The sequence below is a fragment of the Lolium perenne genome, chromosome 6 (genome assembly GCF_019359855.2).
Source record: "Lolium perenne isolate Kyuss_39 chromosome 6, Kyuss_2.0, whole genome shotgun sequence".
NCBI lineage: Eukaryota > Viridiplantae > Streptophyta > Magnoliopsida > Poales > Poaceae > Lolium > Lolium perenne.
In genome coordinates, this window is record NC_067249.2 from 225,681,274 (window position 1) to 225,707,206 (window position 25,933).

The 25,933-nt window shown below is 44.2% G+C and overlaps 1 long non-coding RNA gene across 7 annotated transcripts; it reads right to left on the minus strand.

The window, feature by feature from the left end:
- Positions 1-12,240: 12,240 nt before the first annotated feature.
- On the minus strand, positions 12,241-17,695 carry LOC127305844 (uncharacterized). 7 transcript variants are annotated; one of them, XR_007854193.2, is made up of 4 exons: positions 17,257-17,695; positions 17,091-17,149; positions 12,744-16,992; positions 12,241-12,639 (listed from the first exon to the last, which is right to left on the minus strand). It is a non-coding gene; the product is annotated as an uncharacterized lncRNA (long non-coding RNA). The 7 variants fall into 7 exon arrangements; XR_011747731.1 differs by having other exon boundaries at positions 12,744-14,247; positions 16,910-16,992; positions 17,091-17,695; XR_007854191.2 differs by having other exon boundaries at positions 17,091-17,695.
- Positions 17,696-25,933: the final 8,238 nt, after the last annotated feature.

Genomic DNA, 25,933 nt, shown 5'->3' on the forward strand with positions numbered 1-25,933 from the left:
CCCCTGACCTGCCCTTCCGCCTACTTAAAGCCTTCGTCGTGAAACCCCCAGGACCGAGAGCCACGATACGGAAAACCTTCCAGAGACGCCGCCGCCGCCAATCCCATCTCGGGGGATTCAGGAGATCGCCTCCGGCACCCTGCCGGAGAGGGGAATCATCTCCCGGAGGACTCTACACCGCCATGGTCGCCTCCGGATTGATGAGTGAGTAGTTCACCCCTGGACTATGGGTCCATAGCAGTAGCTAGATGGTCGTCTTCTCCTCATGTGCTTCATTGTCGGATCTTGTGAGCTGCCTAACATGATCAAGATCATCTATCTGTAATGCTATATGTTGTGTTTGTTGGGATCCGATGGATAGAGAATACTATGTTATGTTGATTATCAATCTATTACTTATGTGTTGTTTATGATCTTGCATGCTCTCCGTTATTAGTAGAGGCTCTGGCCAAGTTTTTACTCTTAACTCCAAGAGGGAGTATTTATGCTCGATAGTGGGTTCATGCCTCCATTAAATGCAGGACGATGTGAGAAAGTTCTAAGGTTGTGGATGTGCTGTTGCCACTAGGGATAAAACATTGATGCTATGTCCGAGGATGTAGTTATTGATTACATTACGCACCATACTTAATGCAATTGTCTGTTGTTTGCAACTTAATACTGGAAGGGGTTCGGATGATAACCTGAAGGTGGACTTTTTAGGCATAGATGCATGCTGGATAGCGGTCTATGTACTTTGTCGTAATGCCCAATTGAATCTCACAATACTCATCATGTCATGTATGTGCATTGTCATGCCCTCTCTATTTGTCAATTGCCCAACTGTAATTTGTTCACCCAACATGCTATTTATCTTATGGGAGAGACACCTCTAGTGAACTGTGGACCCCGGTCCATTCTTTTAATCGAATACAATCTACTGCAATACTTGTTCTACTGTTTTCTGCAAACAATCATCATCCACACTATACATCTAATCCTTTGTTACAGCAAGCCGGTGAGATTGAAAACCTCACTGTTTCGTTGGGGCAAAGTACTTTGGTTGTGTTGTGCAGGTTCCATGTTGGCGCCGGAATCCCTGGTGTTGCGCCGCACTACATCTCGCCGCCATCAACCTTCAACGTGCTTCTTGGCTCCTACTGGTTCGATAACCTTGGTTTCTTACTGAGGGAAAACTTGCTTCTATACGCATCACACCTTCCTCTTGGGGTTCCCAACGGACGTGTGTATACACGCTATCAGACGCCGGTTCGTCTTTAATCAGGAGAGGTGACATCCTCCGGTACCTTTTACGTCATCCTTGGCCTTTGGCGTCATGGCTTCAATTAAAGCTGAAGTGCTTCGCTCATCTTTGTCTTCTAGCTCTGGAGAGCATCTTTGACCAGTCTTGCCGACGTGCTACAGTGTAGCCTGTTCCGGTTCCTTCTTAGTCGGTTCCGGTATCCCCCTCCTGGGATACCGGTACGATTCACAGAACCAACCCTTGTTATCCGGAATAACCTTTAAACCGGTACTTTGATGGCTCAAACCACCCCCCAACACTCCTTGTTGAGCCGGCCCATCTTCTTCAGCATCTTTCTGTCCTGCGCGGATAGTTTCGACCTCTCCCAGCGGAAGATCTTGGCCTTCTCCACGCGTTCTTCGGTTCCTAGGGCGCGGTTCTTACACTGCTTGGAGCATGGCGCCATGGTGGAAGGGACATTGGAGAAAAGAAGGAGAGAAAGCAGAGTGCGTGCGCGAGGTGCTTGAGGAGGAAGAAGGGCAGAGAGAGAAGTTGTGCGGCGTAACAAAAGGATAACTAAGGACAATGGTCCAACTTATAGGAAGAAGATGACGCGTTCAACCGTCGGATGAAGAGAGAAGAGTTATGAACCCTACGCGTGTCCAAAGGGTAGAATGGTCAGAGCGCTTCAATTTTACTGGAGGGAAGTTACCGCGCGTGTGCCGGGAATTCCGGAGGACGTGTGCGCCCCCCTTGTGCGACGTGTCAGAGGTGCAGAACTTTGGACCCATGAAACAGTGGTTTGCAAGGAGTCGTGGCTTCCCAAGGTGGCCATACGTGGCTGTCGTCAGCAACGACGTCATTGTCAAAAAAGCTTCGAGTACTGGAGCAAACACGGAGAGAGAACATCGAGATTTGAACAAATGTACGGTTACAAATAAAATTCGGGAGCCTATGCCCAGATGCAAGCACTTGTTCATATGCTCGGGGGCTACTCTAATCAGAAGTATTCTGCATACTTCTGATAAGATGATGAGGTGAAGGAAAAAATACAAAGTTGATCAAAATAACAAAAGTTGAGCCTACAACTAAGTGCAAACACTCGGTTGTAGCCTCGGGGACTACGAGCGCTGGTCGCGCACCCGATGAAATATGAGGAAAAAGAAAGAAGAGAAAATAACAAGACAATATAAAATTGCAGACGAAGAATTTTCATCGTACATCTTCGAGTTACATATAACTTGTCATGTACTTCCATCGAGAGATCAAGATATGATCCCACGATTCAACTCGAATAAAATAAGAATTCCAGCAGCAAACAAAGGCACTCGACAAAATATTCTCAGAGCGCGTCCGCCGCGGTAAAAACTCTGAATGCCGAATTTCAAAAGAGATTACGAAGGTAAGTCCCTAGGATCTATCATGTGTGGCGTGGTATCGCACCCGAATGCGCTCTCTCACTTTATCCGTATCAGCATATACGAAGAAAAATCCCAACGGACGTGTAAGGTACTCGATAAAACATAGCTGGGATTCGGTTCACGATAAGTCCTTAAGCGGCGCGTGTCGAATTACGCCAGTATCCCGAGTTCGAGTCCAAGGACTCAAGCTTGAAGTAGGTTTATGCGGGTTTTCCACAAGAGCAGTTAACTGATACCTTATCCGTCAGATGAACCAGCCCCATTTACCATTATCCATGTACAAAATAGACACTGAGCAAAATATTCGTTATGATTCGAGCATCCTTCACCCTAGCCACACCCTATATGATGCACCTTTGAAAACTTTTTCCACGCCTTCGCCATGCAGAAGCCAAGTGGAACTCGCAATCTAACTGACTCATGAGTAAGCTAGGCAAGTTCAGGCCAAGGGGTTCCCATGGGCCCTGTGTGGCTGTACGCTCAGTCTTGGTTCCGAAGGCGAGAACTCTGGTCCTAGTATCGGCGAGAACGAGTCAAATCATCACATCCCCATGTGGCAGCCCATCCAAGCCTTTAAGCATGTTTAATTATCATCACTGATCTTACCCCGTCATCCCGCCATACTAGGTTCAATCGCATCTCTGATTCATCAACCGGATGGATTAGATTTTGTCAACTAAGCATGGCCAAGCATATTCGATACAATAGCTCTAGGATGCACACAAGCTCAAACCTAGTATTGCTAGTAGCAGTAGATTAGGGTATTTAGGCTACAAGGATGGTAAATGCAACACATAGGATAACTATATCTGCCGATAAAACATATTGGAATCGTATGCAATATGTAGGAATCAGAAGTAAAAGCATTTCGAAAAACATATATGAACCAGGCTAGGGCTTGCCTTTTTCCCTGACAAACCAATGTGGATCTTCGGAGATCTTGTACTTGACTTGTTCGTTGATGAACAAGTATCGAGTTGTGTTGTTGTCGGTCTTCATCATCTCGGGACTTGCTCTATCGATCGCGAAGAAGCAAATACCGAAAAGGTAGAACAACAATCAACACTTGGCATAATGCAATGCGCATACAAGTATGATTACATGACATGTTAATTAGGTACTGAAACTAACACTAAGACACGATCAATTTAAATGAGGTTGAATGCATAAAACTCCGCATTTCGATAAACCCCATAAAGTGGCATTAGATTGTTCTAACATAAGGGTTAATTTAAGTTGTTTAAATATGCATGATTTTTGTGCCAAAATGTAGATCTCATTTTTCTGAAAATTTTGATATCTTATTTGCATTTTTCTGATTTTATATGAATTAGTTATGATTTATACAAGTTCCAATATTTTCTGAAAACGGAAAAACTGAATATGAAATTAGTTGCTTAAACTCTCTGAAAAGATCTCACGAATTTTGTTAGGCATCACTGACTTTAGATCTTCAGTACTGTAGTTTTTATACTGAACACATGGATACAACAACTGTTTTAAACGCCTAACCAAACTGATAGTTCCTTGGGCTCTAACTCTTCTTCTAAGAAATCTGAACATAGCAACTGAAGTACAAGAAGTACTCTGAGCACTAACACCTCTCAGCTCGATGTTGAATTTCGAATTGAAAGGTCTTAGTTTGTTAAGTATTTGCATAATAAGGAAGGGACTTGCAGTAGACATAACTATGCAAGTACTGGATGCATTCAGCTAGTTAGATTGGTTCTCTGCTGGGAGTAAAAGAACCTCAATGTAACGTTCAGTTCAGAAACTTATATGTGCATGGTTAACCTTAGCACAACATTAGAAAGATTGACTAGCTTAGCAGATTATCATATTGCAAGAATCGATGCCCTTTGCTCTCCTTTTCTTAAACTGAAACTGCTTGCTGTAGCTATCTCCCTCTTGTTGAATGTTACAGGAAACTTGTTGCTTTGATCTACTTAACTGAGGAGATGGCCGTGCCTTCGCGCCCGACTGCGCCGCCTGGGGCGCCATTGACAGTGCCTCCTCCTACGCCGGCCCGGGGGCGGGTCCTCCCGCGGTTACGACCGCTGCTACGGTTTTCAGGGATGGCCGCAGGCCGCACCTGCAGTGCCTAGGCCGGCAGCGCCACCTGCGAGGCCGCCGGTGGGGTTTCGCCCGCCTATCCGCATGCCGACGCCTCCAATGCAGTTCATACCGCAGCAACAATATCAACAGTACCAAGGTCCTTACCAGTACCCGGTGTCCGGACAGCAGAATTTGGTACAGCCGCACATGCAACAGGTTGTGCATCAACAGCCACCGCCGCAACCTGGACAGGTCAAGAAGAGAAGGAAGAAGAAGACTGCCAACGCATTAGGACAGACTGTGAATCCTATGGGGCAACATGTGCTGCCTATGGGGCAGCCCGTGCCGCCCATGGGGCAGCCCGCACCGATGCCTATGGGACAGCAGCCCTTAGTGGCCAATTCTGAGCCTACTCTGATTCCTGTGCAGGCGCCATTGGTTGTCCCTGTTACTGATGCACCAGTGGTGAAGCAGAAGAAGGTGGGACGATGCTGGAAATGCGCAGTGAATACTCATGCTACGAAGGACTGTAAGGCTATTCATTATTGTTTGGTTTGTGATTCTGGGGCACACTCGACTGTTCGGTGCCTAATTCTGAAGCTGCCGAGATCCACGAGTTATTTTGTTGGTTGTGGGAATGACGCCACGCTTGATCTTTAGCTTCCGGACTCAGTTTATAAGCCTCAGTCCATAGCTTCTGGAGCACCTACAGCTTTGGTGCAGGTGTCTGGGGAGGGGGCAGTCACATCGGAGGATATTCAGAATCTCATGGCCCATATGTGTCCAGGAAATCCCACTTGGAAGTGGGCAGCTGTGCCTCATGGTGCTGATTCTTTTCTTATTAGGATCCCTATAGCTGAGGATTTGTTGAGGATAGATGGTATGCAGATGAGTGTGCCCAAAATTAATGCACAGGCTCTCATTTCTTCTTGGGTACAATCATCAGGATGTTCTTCTGGAGTTTGTGATGAATCCAGTTTGGGTGCATGTAGACGGTGTTCAAGACTCCGTGCGATACTTTTTAGGTCTTTGGGCTGTTGGTTCCCTTATTGGTACTACCCTTGATGTTGATTTGTTTGCCCTCCGGAGCCAGGGGATTATTCGAGTTCTTGTAGCCATGCGAGATCCTACAGCTCTGGAGAAGGATAAACGCTGTCTTGAGGTGAATGCTTTGTTACAGCTTAATGGTTACAGGTTTCGTTTTCGTCGAGAAGCAGCAGGGTATAAGCCAGACTCTCGGTTCCGTCCTTTTTTCTGGAAGGACGAAGGTGGTGATGATGGCTCTCACGGCTTCGAGGAGGAGAGGTTTGATGATGCTACAGCGGATGCGACACCGGAGACAGCTAATATGGATGTTGATGGACAGGCACCTTCACACTCCACTGGTGTTTCGGCGGTGCCGGTTGCTCAGGTGGATTTAACCCCTTTCAACCACTCACCGAGAACAGTTAGAGGTTGGGAGATCGTGGCTCGTGCTAGGAGGGTGTCACCTCACTTGGTGGCCTCTTCTCCGGTGTCATCACGGTCATCGTCGCCATCGCGAGTGCGCACCTTCATGCAAGGACGTACTAGACCCGCACCTTCACGGTCCGCTTCTCTGACCATGCAGCAGGGAGCACCGGTTCCGTCTTCTACTTCGGCTCAGACGGGATCGGAGCACGTGTCGCGACCGTTGGCGCAGCTGTCTACCCCGACGCGATCACGGCAGGAGGCTGAGTCGGTGGGGGGGTGGCAGCGGCGGACCATGGGGCAGCAACAGCCGAGCACGGCGCTCGCAGCCTCGGCCACGTCGCCCGCTGGGCTGGCCACGCCTCGCATGCACCCTCAGCAGCCGGCCATGGAGCGGACCGCGCAGCATTCGCAGCAGCTGCTGCCGGCACCGCCGATCTTACCGCTACAGCAGCAGGTCCCAGTGTCATCGGAGATGGCGTCGTTGGGCCGTGGCACGCCCATGGCGTCCACAGAGACGCCCACACCGGTCTTGCAACCGCAGTTTGCGGTGACGCCGGGCATGCAGCCGCTGCAGCCGGGCTCGCCGCTCACGACGCGGGAGCAGCCGCAGCACACGGTGGCGGTGGCGGCAGGCCAGCAGGTGGCCACGGCGGCCACGGAGTCGTCCGCGCCGCGGGCGCAGCAGCAGCAACCGGCCATGCTGCTCACGTCGGTGCAGCAGCAGGCCTCGCCGCGTGTGCAGATGCAGCAGCCGGTATAGCCGCTCGCGTTGCTGCGGCACCCGGGCTCGCCTACATGGGCCTCTTCGACACCTCCTTTGCCTACACGGGCTTCTTCAACACAGTCAGGTCTGTTGCAGGGGGCTACACCGCCTTCTACCCCTGCATCGGCGGACTCGGCGCCCGCTTCATTGTTGACTACACCGCGCTCGAGCTCTCCCTCTCTGGTCCCCACCTTGCAGCAGCCTCGTCCCACTATTCTCCCATCTGTTGTTCAGCGGACGGTGCAGAGGAGTGGGAGGTATGCGTTGGCAGAGGATGGGACTGGGGTCACGGATGAGGACGTCATGCAGAGGGCCATGCGACGAAAGGCGGAGAAGAACCTCGACACGGCAGGTACTAAACAACCGGTGAAGTCGTTTACTGCTTTTTCTGATTCTCGTATTTCTTCGAACTTGAGTAGTATAGGTGTTTCTATGGGGAGTCGGTCCGATGAGATTTCGGTTTCGGTGAATGCGTTGAGACAAACGGAGCTTGACCTTCTGACGGTTGGTCTGAATGTCTCCACTGAGTCTGAAACTACCATAATAGACGATGAGGACGTTGATGACATCCTAGATGGTCAGCTCCTCTCGGCTATAGTGGGAAATATTTTAGAAGTTGATTTAGAGCACTCAGAGCTTAGTTCCGTTTATGATCTAAAAGAGTCTGCACGTGGTTCTCGATCGTCGGCTGGAAATAAATTTAGGCGGTATAGCAAGGGCACTAAATCTAAAATAGTTTCTCGATGAATGGCATGTTTCGGAATAGCAGAGGTCTTGGTGACTTTGCTAAGCATTCTCACATTGCCGCTTATTGTAGAGATTATGATTTAGATTTTGTTGCTATATCGGAGACGGGTAGGCAGAATTTCTCACAGAGTTTTCTCGACAGATTCTCTGGCGGGATTAACTATCAGTGGTATTCTCACCCGCCCCGTGGTAGATCGGGGGGCATTTTACTTGGCGTCCGCATAGATACAATGACTGTTCTAGCTAGTTTGGATGGAGAGTATCATATTAAACTCGACATTCAGAACAAAGCACACGGTTTTATTTGGAGTCTGGTTGCTGTGTATGGTGCCACCCAAGAAGACTTTAAGGCTGACTTTTTATGTGAGTTGGTAAATCTTGCAAAAGACAACCCCTATCCGATTTTGATCAGAGGAGATTTTAATTTGCTGAGATTTCCTCATGAGAAAAGTAAATACCCTTTTGATGGACGTTGGCCTTTCTTGTTTAATGCTGTCATTGATAGCCTAGACTTAAGAGAGGTGTTCATGTCCGGTCGACAATTTACTTGGGCCAATAGCTTGCCTGAGCCCACATACGAAAAACTAGATCGCGTGTTGATGGATACCGAGTGGGAAGATAAATGCCCTATGGTGTCGGTCCGCGCACTAGAACGTATTGAAAAATTGTCTGACCATGCTCCTATCCTCTTGACTACAGGGAACCCCCGACCTGTTTGTAAACGGCCGTTCAAGTTTGAACTTGGCTGGTTACACCGGGAGGGGTTTCATGAGATGGTTAAGACGGTTTGGGAGAGACCAGACGGGGGTAGCACTCCAATGTTGAGATGGAATAATAAGATGCGGGCTATGCGCAAACATCTCTCTGGTTGGGCTTCCCATATGGTTGGTATTTTTTAAAAAAAGAAGGCTCGCTTATCAACTGTGATTGATGAGTTGGAGGCTTTGGCTGAGGTTAGACCGACGTCTATGCAAGAGATTGAACTTAAGAATCAATCCAATGCGCAGATAGCGAGTCTTCTCAGGGAAGAGGAGCTCAAATGGTATCAGCGTTCCAAAGCCCAATTCATACTGGAAGGAGATTCCAATACGCGATACTTCCATGGTGTAGCCAATGGGAAACATCGGAAAAAAAAAATTCATTCTCTGGTACAAGATGAAGGGGTGATTGAAGGCCATGAGCAACTCAAATCCTACATTACGAACTATTATAAAGGTCTGTTTGGTCCTCTAGAGGAAACTGGTTTTTCTTTGAACGAGGACTTAACGGATGACATACCCCAAGTTTCTGTGGAGGAAAATGGTCTTCTGACTCAACCTTATTCAGAGGAAGAGGTTCAGAAGGCAATTTTCCAAATGGAACGTAATAAAGCACCGGGTCCTGATGGTTTCCCAGCTGAGTTTTACCAAACTTTTTGGGATACACGATTAAACCAGACTTTCTAGCTTTGTTCAGTGCCTTGCACATGGGACAACTAGAATTATTTCGTCTAAATTTTGGTGAAGTAATCTTGTTACCTAAAGTTAATGAGGCAGAAAGGATTCAAAAATATAGACCCATCTGCCTTTTGAACGTCAGTTTCAAGATTTTCACGAAAGTGGCCATCATTAGACTTAATACGGTAGCGGATCATGTTGTCCGTCCATCACATACCGCTTTCATGTAAGGAAGGAATATCCTAGATGGAGTTGCGGTTCTTCATGAGACATCAAATGAAATGCACACTAAGAAATTACATGGGGTTATTTTAAAATTAGATTTTGAAAAGGCCTACGATAAGGTCAAGTGGTCTTTCCTTCAGCAGACGCTTAGGATGAAAGGTTTTTCTCCTGAGTGGCGAGCTCTTATCAACGATTTTGTGTATGAAGGAAATGTGGCAATCCGGGTTAATGATGACACTGGACACTATTTCCAGACATGAAAAGGGTTACGCCAGGAGGATCCGTTGTCTCCAGTGTTGTTTAACATCGTAGCGGATATGCTGGCGATCCTGATAGAGAGGGCCAAGTCTGAAGGCCATATTGAAGGGGTGATTCCACATCTGGTAGATGCAATATGCCGATGATACAATTCTTTTTATGGATCATGATCTCGAAAAAGCTCGCAACCTAAAATTAATATTGACGGCTTTTGAGCAGTTATCGGGATTAAAAATCAATTTCCATAAAAGTGAGTTGTTTTGCTTCGGTGATGCCCAAAACGATACGACTTTATACGCAGAGTTGTTTGGTTGTGGGCAAGGCCAGTTTCCTATTCGCTATTTGGGTATTCCGATTCATTATCGAAGACTCACAATTGCTGAATGGAAAATTGTGGAAGAAAGATTACAAAAGCGCCTTAGTAGTTGGAAAGGCAAATTGTTGTCCCTGGGAGGAAGATTGGTACTAATTAATTCAGTACTGACAAACATGGTATTGATATGTTATCATTCTTCCTAGTACCAAAAGGAATACTGCATAAACTCGATTATTATCAATCCAGATTCTTTTGGCAAGGGGACAGCGAGAAAAAGAAATATCGATTGGTTAAATGGAGTATAGTTTGTAGTCCCAAAGATCAAGGAGGGCTTGGAGTTCATGACCTGGAAGTCAAGAATTCAACACTTCTAGGTAAATGGTTGTTTAAGCTTCTTACAGAGGATGGGATATGGAAAACTGTTCTGACGAGAAAGTATTTGGGTTCGAAGATATTATCCCAAGTGGTTTGGAAACCAGGGGATTCACACTTCGGGGATGGACTCATGGCGGCAAAGAATGTCTTGCCATGGTACTTTCTCGATTAAGAATGGGGCACAGATACGGTTCTGGGAGGACACTTGGTTAGACAATGCACCCTTAAGTGAACAGTATCCTGCTTTGTATAATATTGTCCGCCGCAAAAGTGATACCATTGTACGGTAATGGCTACCTCACCTCCGAATGTGACGTTCAGAAGAGTTTTACTTGGGCAAAGGCTGTTAGCATGGAATACCCTGACCCACCTGCTGGGAGATATACACCTATCACCAGAACCGGGTGAACTCGGGTGGAATCTTAATGCAGATGGCTCTTTCTCGGTAAAATCACTATACAATGCGATTCTTCATTCTGATATACCGGTTGATAATAATAAGAAAATTTGGAAGATGAAGATACCACTAAAAATCAAAATTTTGGATGGTACCTTCGTCGAGGAGTTATCCTCACCAAAGACAATCTTGTTAAGCGAAACTGGCATGGAAGTACACGGTGTGTTTTCTGTCAACAGGACGAAACGATTAAACACCTTTTCTTCAAGTGCCAATTTGCGAAATCTATATGGTCAGTCATCCAAGTAGCGTCTACCCTGTTTCCCCCGACTAGTGTGGCCAATGTTTTTGGCAATTGGCTACATGGGGTCGATCCAAGGTTCAAGTTGCTTCTTAGGGTGGGGGCACTGGCAGTCATGTGGGCGCTATGGCTAAGTAGAAATGTCAAGATTTTTAATGACAAAAAGTCTTCCCTTTTGCAGGTTATATACAGATGCACAGCTATTCTCCGTTCGTGGTTACCTCTTCAGCGAGTGGAGAACCGAGACCTGTTTACGGAGGTCTGTACACGGTTGGAGGCTACGGCGAGGGATACTTTTTCCCAACATAGGTGGCAGCATAGTCTACGGATTGCAGCTCCATCCACACCTTAGGCGTTTTATATTTCATCGTTTCGATATGTATTTTGCCTAGTTTTTGTTTTATCAGATTGTTCTCTTGGACCTATAAACGGCTGTGTGCATCCTGGTTATGCAGAGGCTGGATGTAATTGCTTATCAAAATAATAAAGCATCATTTATCGAAAAAGAAAAACTTCTAGTATGCAGATCTTCACAGAACAACTAAAGGTATCTAAATCTGAGAAAAAGGATGATAGAGAGTGTTTCCAAGAACAAACCCAAACATGAATTAGAAGATCTGAAGGTGCCTTCTTCCCAGTTTAATTACTCTTTGCACCTTCAGGGATCATTTCATATCGGAGGAAAGAACAAGGAAACAAATATGGAACAAGGAAATATTGAGGGCCTCACATACATGCTATACCTGTACTCAAAGATCAAAGATGAAGAAGAACCGATCAGAGATGTGTTGGTCTTTTCCTCTTCTCCACCTCCTTGCCTCCCCTGATGCCCTCCTTGTTCTGCTCCTCTTCTATTCCATCGACCTGTCACGGGGTTCCTCCTCCATGTGCTTGCTCTCCTAGGTTGTCGCCATGGCTCCAGAGAGTATCTCTTGGAACCTTTTCTGTTTTGGTCGGTTCTAGTGTAATGGGGATTTGGGGATCACGATGGGTGAGCTGCTCTGCTATGTTGGGGTGGAGTAGTGCTAGTTGGTCACTTCTCTTGAAGTCAAGTACGGTTCTCTCCCCTAGATATTTTAGATAGATGGCACTGTGGCTTATAGATACTAGATTTAGATGTGCGCCTTGGCGCACGACCCCGTGAAATTCGTGTCGGTGCACACTTTGTATAACACTGCTAAAATTTTGGTGGAATATGATGATGCATTTCTTTAATTTTAGAAGATGAAGTCAATATGAAGTCGATATGATGATCTTAGGATAAAGCACACGAGACTAAAACCAAAGTATATACACCTCACACACGACATTACAGAGCAGTAGAAGTAATATCCACACAAGGCAGAATGGTTGCACCAGGTACTAAGCGCATATTTACATGGCATCTACAAAAGAGAGGTCCATGATCGTCAGATCCTAGGGAACAAAGATAGTAGGACACAAACACAGCTACCCACGAAATGTGTCACCAAAAGACAACACTGGTGAAAAGCAAAGCAGAGATTAGTCAAGGACTAACCCGAGGTGAAAACAAATACATGGTAATGAACATAGCCTGCAAGACTATAGAAGAACACACGCAATGTATTTCAGATACATCACTTGCTGCTGATTTAGTTTCTCTTCTTGGATGGTGGCTCCATCTGAGCCTTTTGCACCAATGGCCTGCGCCTACAGACAATCCACACATAATCTAAATTAGCAAACGATATAGAAGATGTACCAGACCGAGCTACCACAACAAAGACTATTTCAGCACTAAAAATGGAAGCAACCTCTTATGTGTTGGAGCCATGGTGGATGGGGAAGTTGGATGATTTGGATCGTCGGCTACGGGCACACCTACATAATATTTTTTTCGAGAGAACACAAAGGAATCTTTGCATTTCATTTCATTGAATAGATGTAAGTTGTTACACGCCCCCTAAAAGGTTTACACAGCGTTATTACGGAATCTGAAATTAGTGACATCCCAGGTTCTAGGCAAGACATCTCTGAGCCTGTTTGCTCCTGCCGTGGTCCATGACCTTGCCTCTTCTTTGATCCTGGCACACAGGTCCCGAATGGAGGGTGACGCTCCTTCGAAGACAGGTGTTGCGATGTTTTCAAATCATCCAGGGCACCAACATCGTCACGGTTGCCATCCCTTTTTTGCATCGCCTTGGGAGTGTTCTGCTTGGCTGTGTGCCAACAGTCGACCAGGCGTTTTTCGTCATAAGGCGTGTTGCATGTCATGTGAAGCCAAGACATATATTGAAGAGAAGTAATCCATAAGAAACAAATCAGCACCCTTACCTTACGCAATACACTAACTATAGGCAGAATACTGCCAGGTTTATATCTCAATCCTAAACAGTTATGACAAAAGATAAAAAGTTTTAAATTTGAGCCAGAGGAGAGGGATAACATTAATACATAGTAGCATGTTTTAGATTAGGCCAGGACTGCATAGGCGACAGGAAATGAGATTAGGTTATTTAACCCTACCAATATATAAAAGCAAAAACATGGCTGCATATGTTCAGATAATTATCTATATGGTTTCATGCCTAGCTATTTAGGACATAGTATTTGCGAGGAAAATTAGGATTTCCTACATGTGTTTCCGAATCTGGTCTAAAAAGCTTCTAGATTTGTCTTATCATCTTGTTTCATGGCTCTTGCTGGACTTAATATCATTTACCATGAACATTGTATTGCACTGAAATTGTATCATGTCAGCGCGGTTGTTTAATGTACAAAAAAAAATCACCTCTTCAGACTCAACCGAAGATGCCGACTGAAGCACACGTTCAGACCCAATTCAAAGCGGTGATTCCTGGAGAAAGACACTCTTGGCACAAATGAGACAATAATAGTCTTGCCATCGCTATACAAAATGCGAGAGGATATTTGGACTGAACAAAGTAACTCTTCATGTAGATGAACTAACACATGAAGATCAAATCCGTGAAAACAAACCTAGGTCCAGTTGATTAGAAAGAGAGCATATAAATGTGTGAATGAACAGAATGAGGAAGGGTAGACACGCAGTGGTGTAAGATGAAGAAAGGCAACTACCTGTCAGAGGAACAGTCGCAACAAACAACAACCTGCATCGGCCCACAACCTGAAACAATGAAAACCGTTGATTACAATGTACCTCAAACAATTCTGACCATTCAATACATAGCTCATGGTAGATTAAACTGAAATAAATTCACTCCACTTAACTATGCAGCAGATTAAACTGGAATAAATTCAGTCGTGCTAGTCTGCCTCAAATAAAATCCAGTCCACCTAACAATGCAACAGATTAAACCGGACGAAATTCAATCATGTTAGTGTAACTCAAATATAAAACCAGTTCGAAGAATGAGAACCATGCCTAATAAATATAAGTATCAACCTTTTTCTTATTATCAGATGGAGGAGTGGAACTCTAGAGTAGTTAATTAATGGTGAAAAAAGCAAGCTGTACATAGAATGGAAACAATAATTTCCGTACACCGAAATTAACAGAACTCGGTTGCACTCTACTCACGCAACAAGGACCGAGTATTTAACAGAACTCACTAACACTCTACTCACTTAGGAAGGACAAACTATTTATCTGGCTGACTAAAAGCTTGAAGGGGCAAACTCAACACAAACAAAGCAGGAATTTGAACCAAGGAAAGCACCAGCGGCGGCCCAAGACAGCGATCTTCCGCAACACGAGTACCTAGAAAAAAATAAATAGAAGAATAGAAAAGCAAGTAATCGGCGATGCAAGCGAGGATAGAGCAGCATCACAAGAGCCGAGCCGCCAGAAACGAACAAAAAGAACAAAGTGGTAGAAAAGATGAAGCAAAGAGAGAAGAAAAGATGAACAGAACCACAAGCAAAGAACTCTAAACAAAAGATAAAAGAGGAGAAATAAAATTAAGAAGAAGCACTCAAAATCAAGAATATGATGATCAAAATGAGGGAAAAAAAGGAAGAGGACTAAAAGGAAATCCATCAGCAAAGAAATTATAAAACGAAGAAGAACTGATCTGAGGAAAACCCCAAAAATAGAAAGCAGACCAAAACCGAGTGGGCTTGTATCACCAACAACAAATATCACCTAGACCAAGAGAAATGTATGTGCAGACAGAACACAAGCGGCAGGTAGCAAAAGCTAACTATAAAGAGAGGAAACATGACCAAAAAGGAAATGTAGCAGCAGTCTCAATATTAACCTAAAGTGAAGCTGATTCAGTTTGATATCTGTAGTAATAACCATGAAAATATAATATTTCAATAGGAAATCCCCACTAATAATTTCACCCACGGATAATAATCTGAATATAAGAGCAATTTGAGTTCTAACCTAAGCACATTTAGCCACTCAGCATAAGAGAAAGTTAACCGCCAATTTAATACTATAAACTTACATCAAAGCCTAAAGCTTACCAAGGCTGGGATAGAATCTCAAATCCAAGAAAAAGTGTAAACATATCACCCGCATGCGAAGCAGCACAAAAAATTGGTTCATAAATACTTGCATTTATTATGCAAAAGTCAGAGATATAGATGTAGAATGAAGTCGCAAAAATCTGCTCTAGAAAACAATCATCAACACAGATATACAAAAGCATCTACATATCATACTCCAAACATGTAGGGAGGCAAACACTTCCACCATCAGCAGGATCCTAGGCAAGATCTAACTGACATAAGAGGTACATCACATCCCAGTATTCTGAATCTTAAGGAAGAAACACATGACAACCCAGTCTTACTTCAAGGGGCGCCACTGGTAAGGAGCACGCAGGTAGATAACGTTGTGGCTCCTTTAAACGATCTTTCAAATTTGTAGGAAATTACTGAATGAAGGTAAAAAATTACAACCAATCAGCAGAGCATAGTTTTAAGCCATGTTCTGACAATGCAAAAGTCAACCCGAAGCATTCGACTGCTTTCCAATTATTATGAACTCAACGGTTAATTGGCTAGATTTCAAATACCTAAAACAGAACAAAGACCAAACATTTGAGCATAGATGAAATTTCATAGATCAAGAAAATATTATCATAAACAAATTTTATTAGAACTGTCTTAATATAAAATATTCACGTCCTTTGACTAACCTAAAGCGCGCAGTCATCGTCAAACTAAATATGATTATATGTATATCTGGCATGAATCACAGAGCCGAGAAAGCACCAGAGATGACTTTCTCAATTTCACGGATAAATGCACTTAATTGCAGTACATATGTTCTGCAAGCTTTGAACAGCAATATCATGTTTTGCCGAATACAATGATACCAGACACCTGATAATTAGAATTTATCCTTAAAGAACCTCAAACAGTGGATATAAAAGAGCCTCTAATATCTACAGTAGAGAATATCTACTAAAAGCGCATACGCATAGCTGCAGTGTTACTCGGTTGGTTAGTAAACAATGATTAACTGAAAAACTATTCCTCTTCTAGTTACTCTCACGATGAGAAAAATCCATAAATTCAATGAGACCTTTCACTACTACCAAAATAAATTCAGTAGTGAATGCTTACAATAATAAAATGCATATAATAGTTTCACTGGGCCACACTCTAAAGTAGAGTATTTTTATATTTCAATGTCATCATACTATGATCATTTTTGCAACATGTTATCACCAACTGCATAGCCAGCAGATCTTTTATAATTAGATATTTCTTCCAGATTCTCTTATGGTTGTTCTTTTATGTCAAAAGGCAAACCTTTCACGGCACTCAAGTTCCCACAACCCATTGAAATATAGCATCCCGATATGCAAGAAAAGTGGAGGTACAATAGTAATGTAAGCATTGAAAAATAATGGCGATCCTCGAATCTTTGCACTATTATAGTTTTCCCAAGTCCTAGCGTGCCAATTCATATAGGCTGGTGGAGTGCTATTCTGAATCCTGTATTGCATATGAGCAAACAAAAGGACAACAGAAACTTAACCTGGGCTTTGGACTAATGCAGATTGTGGATGGAAACTCTTCGAAGATGTGTACCTGAACTTTCCCCTTGTATCTTATCTTGACCTGCATTTGCAAGAGCTATCTCTCACAAGAGAAAATGCGCGAGTGGGGACCTGAGCCCTGGCAGTGGCAGTGAGATTGTGAGAGAGTGAGGGAGAAACCTGGGATCTTTGTAGTGCTGCTTCTCCATCTCCTTACTACTTGGAATTTTGAGAACGGCCTGCTTGGAATTTTGTCAAACAATTTGTAGGCACAATACATAGAATTTGCATAAACATATAAGATTTGGGGGATTAAATAGACAGAGAGAGGAGGAACACCACCGACCTAGCCCAGAACATACCATCAAATCCAAAAAGGTTGGAGGTCTGGAGGTCGACGTAGAGGTCGAGAGCGTCGAGGAGACGCAGTGCCCCGACGTGGGGACTCGTCACTCGACGCAGCCTGAAGGTCGGCGTGGCAACGGGTCTCTGGAGGGCTCCTCCCGGCAACTTGTGGCGGCGGTGGGCGGGGCAGAGGGGTCGTGCGTCCAAGCACGACGCCCAGCTCGCGCCTTACGCGGTTCCCGCGCCCAAGAACGGCGCCCCGCTCGCGCGCAGGTCGACAAGGGGCCATCAGAGAGAGACAAAGGAGGGGGAGAAACGAGAGGGGAGAGGTGGGAGGCGGAGGTGCAGCGAAGAGGAGGAGGAGGAACGACGTGGAGGTGCAGCCGCCGCCTCCCGCGAGGATGAGGAACGGAGGGGCAGGCGCGGGTGCGGTTAGGGTTCTCACCATGAGTTGAACTTTTTATACCACTCTGGTTAAAACGCCAGGACGGTTGAGATTCGCTGGATGCGCCATCGGATGGCCACGAATCCAAACGAACGTGGTGGCTCCGCAGGGGGGCATCATATATACCCCTGGATACATGCAAGGTTGCTCGATAGTCAGCTCCAGCAATGTACAGTACATGTGTGGTTTGAAGTTAGTTATAGCTGTAGATTGCTTTTGTTCAACCAACTATATTCGAAACCTTTTTGACGACATTTAAAAATAGGGAAGAAAATAGCCAAATTTACAGGATTTTAAATTTTCTTCGGTGTATGTTTTCGAGAATTAGACAAAAAGATGCATGCCATGCTCATGATGCACATTACAACTCCCATTTAAGTTTAGCTAAAAGAGGGATGTTACATTTTCCTTAAAGGAAGTAATGATTTCTCTAATGTGGCTTACTACTTTAGAAGATCCAAACCTTTCTACAAAGGCAGCCTTAAAATTAAACCAAGAGATAAAGTTCCTAGGTGACCATTTCAAAATCCAATCTCAAGCTTTAATTTACCACCAGTAGAGTAAGATTTTTTTATCCTTGATTATATTATTATCTGTATTCCTCACATTAAGTGTTTTGCACATTTCATTGAATCTTTTTAAATGCTCCGTGGGACAACCACTTGGTCTACCATAAAAGTGATGTTCATAAATGGCTTTTACTACCTTAGGATCAATTTCAAAAGATTCTATAGGAATATCATTATCTTGAGGAAAACTGTTCACACTAAAGGGCCAATGAGTTATTATTTCCATGCTTCTCAACAGATAATTACTACTAATTTTTATGTGTTTTTCAATTTTTATGAAAAATAACTTACAAGCGAAGAATAAAAACAAGCAATCAAAGACTAAAAACAAAATAAATAAAATACGATGCAAAATCTAAAAAAGATAAGAGAGCTCACAGTGATGTTACCTCTCAAGCTTAGGTGAGACACAGTTGTAAGAAGATTCTTCTAGAAAATACCTCTTACGCAGCAACCACTTTGATGCAACTCTTTTCAGCTCCCTGGCAACGGCGCCAGCAAATATCTTGATGGTGCTGGGACTCCAATTGCAGAGTGTTGTGACAGCAAAGTATTTTAACCACAAGGGTGACTCGATGGTTTATATTTAACTCTCGGGGAACTGAGCAAAGAGTATTGTCTTCTCTCTTCTTGTAGCAATCATGCAAAGTAAAATAAAATCCTTGTGTCCCCAACTCCACTGTGTGGTTGTCAAGCACAAGATTTTGTGTAAGTAAATAAAACACAATAAAGAATAAAGCGAGTAAAACTAGATAAAATAAAGTAACTAAGTAACAATTGTAAAGCGGTTGATTGTTTTTGGTGTTTTGGATGCAAATAAGAAAAGTAAATATTTTTGTATTTTCGGATTAAAATAGTGTGGCAAATAGAAAACAAGATAAAAACAATAGAAAGGTGTTTCTTACGATAAATAGTGGACCGGGATTCATGGGTTCACTTGACTATTCTCTCTTTTAAGTTGTAGTGGACAAATAGCAATTCATCAATGAGATATGAGTATGAAAAATAATTACATGTGAAAGATGCGCATTCATATGGGCATCACGTCCTAACATAGAGATGATGCAACCCATCTCTCTTGTACTCCACAAGAAAGGGAAAACTCCATGCAATCTTGTATTAATAATTAACAGAGCATAGTCATAAGTACTTTGACATGATGTTTGAATATCAAACATGCTACCTTGAACAAACAAGATCATCACTTTTGTCACGTGACGAACATAGCACATGCATTCACTTTATCCCTAGTGAGGTAGCAAAAGAAAAGGCAAAACCGTAATAGATCATGAATTTGTTGTTACTATTCAATCACTAAAACCATGCTACTCCATCTAATACACACATGACCCCACACACGCTCTTGCATAGATGTAGGATGAGAAAAAATACTTAATAACGGGTATATAATATGCATCTATCAATACATCTTACACATAACGCGATCAGATACCATAGCACAATATCATAGAATAAGGATCCACCACATAGTTATTACAAGTGTGACCATAATCATGTAGGGCAACTCATATATATGGCACTAAGAACTATGAAGAACATGAGAGAAATATATCAAGCTACTTCCACAAACCGTAGTCCAGAGGTGGACTACTCCACCTTGATCATGGTGATGATGATGAAGATGTTGGAGAAGGTGGAGATCCCTCCGGCGGTGATCCCAACGGAGTTTCCCCTCCAATCTTCTCTGTTGCAGGCCTCTGTTTTCGGGTTCTATCTTCTGCGGCGCTCTCCTCCCGAGAACTCTTAGGAGCCATATATATAGTGATTTTTAGGTCAAAATACGTCGGTGGGCGAAAGAATCAGGTCAATTGGACGGTCGAGGGCCGAAAAAGGGTGGGTGGCGTGCCCACCATGTTTGGGCGCGCCAGCTGACCTCTTTTGGGCCTCAGGCCCATATAGGTCTCCTCCAAAGCTCCAAGGTGCTTCTCCCGATGAAAAAGTGACGCTGAAAAAATCCCATGTTAATTTAACTCCGCATAGGTCTCTAAAAGTGAAAAATACGCAAAACAGGATTTTCCTGTTCTGTAGAGTTATAAACCAAATAAAGGGGATCATTGGTAAATCCCCATAAATCAATGTAAAACGTGTTATTATCATCATATATGTTGCAAATATGTGGGAATTCATTATGATAAATGACAAAATTCATGTATGCATTTTACATGCATCAGCTGCACGGGCAAGAGTGTCCAGAATTTGTAGAGGTCGGAAAGAAGCACAACACGGGGACCTCGCTTGCGACCAGCAAACTGCCTCCGGATAGCACAACCAATGGGGAACCACTGCCAACACAAAACCACCACCCCGTCGCGTTCAGATCTGCTAGGGAGGATCTCATGTAGGCTTTAACACCATCGGTTAGAGCGACATGAGGGATCGAAATCTGGTCGAGGCCGCCACAGACCCTCATAACAATGACGTGGATGTTAGGCTGGCGCTGATCTCCAAATAAGGCGGGAGCCACACCGCACAACTGCACCATGGTGAGGATGAGGCGGCTCTCCAGGTTTGTCGCGCCGCCATAGCTAATCAGCCGCCACTTTGGAGAACAAATCGCAAAGCCAACCAACCCCTCAAAACTACGGGTGTCGCCGCACGACAACCCGTCACCGCCGTCCGCCACAAGGGCTTTGCCCGGCTATGACGAGATATATATATTGCTGCTCCATAAAATTGGATTAGTTTTTTACCATTTACGAAGATTTATCGCATTCTACTTCATGTATTTGATAAAGGGTTGTCCGATCTTCTCAGTAAGCACGGTGGTGGTGATGAACACACGATGAACACAACGGAGATAATACGATGAGGAGGTGGAGATAACTTGTATGACGCCGACGAAGTCTCTCGACTGATTCATGTCGCCAATGCAACAGCTCTCAACCCTGCAAGATATTCGCAACTCCACACACTTGCGCATGTAGCCACCAACCACGAAGCGGTACATTGCAACCTTCTAATTCCTAATGGAACAACAGATCACACAAAACTTTCAGTAGCAAAACACCAGATCGATGCGGATTGGTGTATAGATTCAATAGAGTTGCAAAGCAATCAACTATGAACTAGGGTTTATCTTAAACGTGGTCTAAGGTTGTTTTGGGGGCGTCCTGGGCACTTATATAGTGGTTCAGGACGACCAGAAGTTGAAAAATACGAGTACAAACCGACCCAGATTGGATCTGGTCGAGACTAACTTGGACACGGCCGGCGTGGGGGCAGGTCAACCGGGCCAGGGGCCGGACGGTCCAGTAGGGACCAAGCCTGGCACCGGGCTAGCACCGGGAAGGGGCGCCAGACTCCCTGGATCGGTGCCCGGTGTGCACCGGTGCAGGATCCGGCAAGCGCCGGGTCACCGGCGTGTGAGCCGGTGGCGCTGGGTGTGGCGTCGGGTGATACGTCTCCAACGTATCTATAATTTCTTATGTTCCATGCTACTTTATTGATGATACTCACATGTTTTATACACACTTTATGTCATATTTATGCATTTTCCGGCACTAACCTATTGACAAGATGCCGAAGAGCCAGTTCTTTGTTTTTATTGTTTTTGTTTCAGAAATCCTAGTAAGGAAATATTCTCGGAATTGGACGAAATCAACGCCCAGGGTCTTATTTTTCCACGAAGCTTCCAGAAGACCGAAGGAGTTACGGAGTGGGGCCACGAGGCGCCGCCACGCCAGGGCCGCGCGGCCAGGGGATTGGGCCGCGCCGCCCTATTTTGTGGGGCCCTCGTGACGCCTCCTGACCTGCCCTTCCGCCTACTTAAAGCCTTCGTCGCGAAAACCCCAGTACCGAGAGCCACGATACGGAAAACCTTCCAGAGACGCCGCCGCCGCTAATCCCATCTCGGGGGATTCAGGAGATCGCCTCCGGCACGCTGCCGTAGAGGGGAATCATCTCCCGGAGGACTCTTCGTCGCCATGATCGCCTCCGGATCGATGTGTGAGTAGTTCACCCCTGGACTATGGGTCCATAGCAGTAGCTAGATGGTTGTATTCTCCTCATTGTGCTATCATGTCAGATCTTGTGAGCTGCCTAACATGATCAAGATCATCTATTTGTAATACTACATGTTGCGTTTGTTGGGATCCGATGAATATGGAATACTATGTTATGTTGATTATCAATCTATCATATATGTGTTGTTTATGATCTTGCATGCTCTCCGTTGCTAGTAGAGGCTCTGGCCAAGTTGATACTTGTAACTCCAAGAGGGAGTAATTATGCTCGATAGTGGGTTCATGCCTCCATTAAATGCAGGACGATGTGAGAAAGTTCTAAGGTTGTGGATGTGCTGTTGCCACTAGGGATAAAACATCAATGCTTTGTCTAAGGATATTTGTGTTGATTACATTACGCACCATACTTAATGCAATTGTCTGTTGTTTGCAACTTAATACTGGAAGGGGTGCGGATGCTAACCCGAAGGTGGACTTTTTAGGCATAGATGCATGCTGGATAGCGGTCTATGTACTTTGTCGTAATGCCCAATTGAATTTCACACTACTCATGATGATATGTATGTGCATTGTTATGCCCTCTCTATTTGTCAATTGCCCAACTGTAATTTGTTCACCCAACATGCTATTTCTTATCGGAGAGACACCTCTAGTGAACTGTGGACCCCGGTCCATTCTTTTACATCGAATACAATCTACTGCAATACTTGTTCTTACTGTTCTTCGCAAACATCATCTTCCACACTATACATCTAATCCTTTGTTACAGCAAGCCGGTGAGATTGACAACCTCACTGTTACGTTGGGGCAAAGTACTTTGATTGTGTTGTGCAGGTTCCACGTTGGCGCCGGAATCCCTGGTGTTGCGCTGCACTACACTCCGTCACCAACAACCTTCAACGTGCTTCTTGACTCCTACTGGTTCGATAACCTCGGTTTCTTACTGAGGGAAAACTTGCTGCTGTACGCATCACACCTTCCTCTTGGGGTTCCCAACGGACGCGTGCTGTACGCGTATCATCGGGTTGGCCGGCGTGGCGGCCGGTGTCGCCGAGCGTGGCGCCGGCCTGAACTTCTTCTTCTTCCTCCTTCATGCATGCCTCCCGCTCCTCCCTCGCGCGTCCATGGAATGTCTTCATGTCCAACACCATGTCCAACTGTTCTCATCCTCCTCGTGCGATGCTTCCTTTATCCTCGTACCTGATCATACGCAAGTCAAATGACTTAGGTAGTATAAAGTTCTCGTTGATCAAAGTATCATTTAAGAACAAATTCACTTGTTGTTTTAGTAGCTTCGCACGAGCTCTTGTCATAGGTCCAATCCTGACTTCATTGGACTTGAGCTTCACACCAGTATTCATCTTACAATGACAGAGGTAGTAATTCGGTAGGGATGTCCTCATCATCTCCCCCCTTCAAAAGGCGTCGACCTCGACGCTCCAAGGTGTTCTTCGTCATATGGTGTCAAATCGGAAACATTGAAAGAATTACTGACACCAAACTCATCAGTTGGAAGATATATAGAGTATGCATTATCATTGATCTTGGCAATCACTTTGTAAGGACCAGCACCACGAGGAAGCAACTTGTACTTCCGTAGCTTTGGGAACCTATCCTTGTGAAAATGAACCCAGACCATATCACCAGTCTTGAACAACATCTCCTTGCGCCTCTTTTTCATCCTTGCAGCATTGTTCTTGCCTTTCTTCTCGATCAGCTCTTTAGTCTTCTCATGTATCTTCCGTACAAAATTTGCCCTCTTTGATGCCTCCGTATTGACCCTCTCATGTATGAGTAGAGGCAACAAATCAAGGGGAGTAATGGGTTTGAAACCATACACCACCTCAAACGGAAACAACTCTGTGGTAGAATGTACCGCCCTGTTGTAAGCAAACTCCACATGCGGCAAACAATCTTCCCACTCCTTCAAGTTCTTCTTGATCATGGATCTCAACAGTTGTGACAATGTTCTATTCACCACCTCAGTTTGACCATCAGTTTGGGAATGACAAGTAGTGCTGAAAAGTAGCTTCGTCCCCAGCTTTCCCCAAAGTGTCTTCCAGAAGTAGCTCATAAACTTCATGTCACGATAAGAAACAATAGTCTTCGAGATCCATGTAGACGTACAATCTCCTTGAAAAACTGGTTAGCAATATGCGACGCATCGTCGCTTTTGTGGCAGGCAATAAAATGTGACATCTTAGAGAATCTATCCACTACCACAAATATAGAATCATGGCCTCTTTTAGTACGTGGCAATCCTAACACAAAATCCATACTAATATCTTCCCATGGTGTAGTAGGTGCCGGTAAAGGAGTATACAAACCGTGAGGCTTCAACTTGGACTTGGACTTGTTGCAAGTAATGCATATATTTACATATCTGTCCACATCCCGCCTCATCTTTAGCCAATAAAAGTGATCAACGAGCATGAGTAACGTCTTCTCACGCCCAAAGTGACCCATCAAACCTCCAGCATGTGATTCCTGCAATAAGAGCAAACGCACATACGATTCTGGAAAACATAGTTTGTTATCTCGAAACAAGAACCCATCATGTATCTGATATTTCTCCCATGATTTACCAATAGCACACAAGCAATATGGTTCAGCAAAATCATGATCAGTAGCATACAAATCACATAGAATCTCCAATCTAGGAATTTTAACATCAAGTTGAGTTAATAGCATGTTCTTCCTAGATAGAGCATCAACAACAATATTATCTTTTCCCTTCTTATGCTTAATAATGTATGGAAAAGACTCAATGAACTCAACCCACTTAGCAAGACACCTATCCAAGTTAGATTGAGCTTTCAGATATTTTAAAGCTTCATGATCAGAATGTACGATAAATTCTTTTGGCCACAAATAATGTTGCCAAACCTCAAGAACTCTAATTAAAGCATACAATTATTTATCATAGATAGGATAGTTCAACTTAGCACTAGAAATTTTCTCAGAAAAATATGCAATTGGGCGACCCTCTTGCATCAACACACCACCAATTTCAATACCACTAGCATCACATTCAATCTCAAATTGCTTACTGAAATCAGGAAGTGCAAGCAACGGTGCAGAAGTTAACATACGTTTTAGCTCATCAAATGCATGATCTTGGGCTACGCCCCACTAAAAAACAACACCCTTTTTAGTCAATTCATTCAAAGGTGCAGCAATAGTACTAAAATTGGGCACAAATCTTCTATAAAACCCAGCAAGACCATTAAAATTTCGTACTTGACTCACATTCATAGGAGTAGACCAATTTTGAATTGCTTCAATTTTAGATGAATATACCTCTACTCCATGTTTAGAGACAACATAACCCAGAAATATGACCTTATCTTTGCAAAATATATACTTCTCAAGATTACCATAGAGTTTATTATTACGCAACACTTGCAAAACATGTCGAATATGCATAGTATGATCAGGTTCATTGCGGCTGTAAATTAATATGTCATCAAAGTACACAACCACAAATTTGCCAATAAAATGACGCAAAACATGGTTCATCAATCTCATGAAAGTACTAGGTGCATTAGTTAAGCCAAAAGGCATCACTAACCACTCATATAAACCAAATTTTGTTTTAAAGGATGTTTTCCATTCATCCCCCTCTTTCATCCTAATTTGATGATAACCACTACGCAAATCAATTTTAGAGAAAACAGCAAC